Here is a 1,584-nt window from a genome sequence, read left to right as displayed (position 1 = left end):
ATATATATATATATATATATATATATATAAGGAGAAATAAGCTATATTAAATCTCTGAGCAAGATATAAACAGTAGCAACACAGAATCGTAACATATAATTGCCAACCAAGTGTGGCGTCCTATAAAGGACAATGCTACTGACGTTCATAGATCCAGGAAGGCATTTCTTCCAACTGGCTAACGACACACATTCTGTGTTCGATTAGTATTTGCGAGGGGAAGTCGTCACTATCAGCTTTAGCCTTACATGATACACATGGACTCGAGTTTCTGGGTGGTTACCCATCCTCAGCATGTGTTCATCACCAGCTAGTGATGAAAATTCATTCCACTCACAAAATACTATATGCTTTTCCAGCAACAAACTGTTGCTGATCTCGCATATAGTATTTTGCGAGTAAGACTAGAGCTGGTAATGATGACCTCCCTTCACAAATACTAATCGGACACAAAATGTGTGTCGTTAGGCAGCTGGAAGAGATGCCTTCCTGGGTCTATAAACGTCAGTAGCACTGTCCTTTATAGGACGCCACGCTTGGTTGACATTTATATGCTATGATTCCGTATTGCTACTGTTTATATCTCGCTCAGAGATTTAATATAGCTTATTTCTCCTTTTTCAAGATCAGCAACAGTATGTCGCTGGAAAAAGCATATAGTATTTTGCAAGTGGAATGAGTTTTCATTACTAGCTGGTGATTTACACACGCTGAGAACTGGTAACCACCCAGAAATTAGTGTCCCTATGTACCACATAAGGCTAGAGCTGGTAGCGATGACCTCCCCTCGCAAATACCAATCGGACACAATGAGTGTCGTTAGCCAGCTGGAAGAGATGTCTTCCTGGACGCCACACTTGGTTGGCAATTATATGTCACGATATATAAATATGGCTTTTAAGCTATTCCTTTGGAGGGCTCTACATTGGACTGAGTACATATTAAATTTTATTCATGCATTGAGTACATATTAAATTTTATTAAACTTGACCAATATTTTTCAAGCAGTGGTATATGTCGACTTGGAACTTATTGTAAAGCTTCATGATAAACATTTTTTTGTCTTCCTATTTGGGGCTCAGTACAATTTTTTTTCCCATCTAACCTCTTTATTTCTCTTCCTCTCTTTCTGTTGATTGTTTTCAACCATCACCATCACCAGTACCACCATCGCCACCACAACTGTCATACACACACCATTCAGACTTCTGACGCCACTAACATCAACACCTTTGACTTTGCCGCCTTCCCCCCACCACCATCACCACTGTCTTTCACATCACTTACTATCACCATCATGCTTGACCGCCTCAGCTACCACCACCACCACCATCATCACTGTCACCACTGCCTCTATCACAACTACAGTTCATACTATTACTATCACCCCATTACCATTTCAGCTGTCAATCTACTACCACCCTCACTGTCTCTATGCCTACTATTACTCTCACCCCAGCAAGCTGAGTAGAAGTGTCATTGAATAGTGAGAGACCGGGTCAAAGTGTGACACACTGACACACAGAAATTTGTTTTGGCATTTATCATTATAGATATATGTGTGTTTGTGTATACATATATATA

At 40.1% G+C, this 1,584-nt stretch overlaps 1 protein-coding gene across 2 annotated transcripts in view; it reads left to right on the top strand.

Moving 5' to 3' along the window:
* The window catches only part of LOC106869342 (NOP protein chaperone 1-like), a 49,580-nt gene that overhangs the window by 6,907 nt on the left and 41,089 nt on the right, over positions 1-1,584 (top strand). The window lies entirely within an intron of this gene.

Source organism: Octopus bimaculoides, chromosome 1 (genome assembly GCF_001194135.2).
Source record: "Octopus bimaculoides isolate UCB-OBI-ISO-001 chromosome 1, ASM119413v2, whole genome shotgun sequence".
NCBI lineage: Eukaryota > Metazoa > Mollusca > Cephalopoda > Octopoda > Octopodidae > Octopus > Octopus bimaculoides.
Note: the sequence above shows the minus strand (reverse complement) of the source record. Positions and strands in the feature narration are given on the sequence as shown.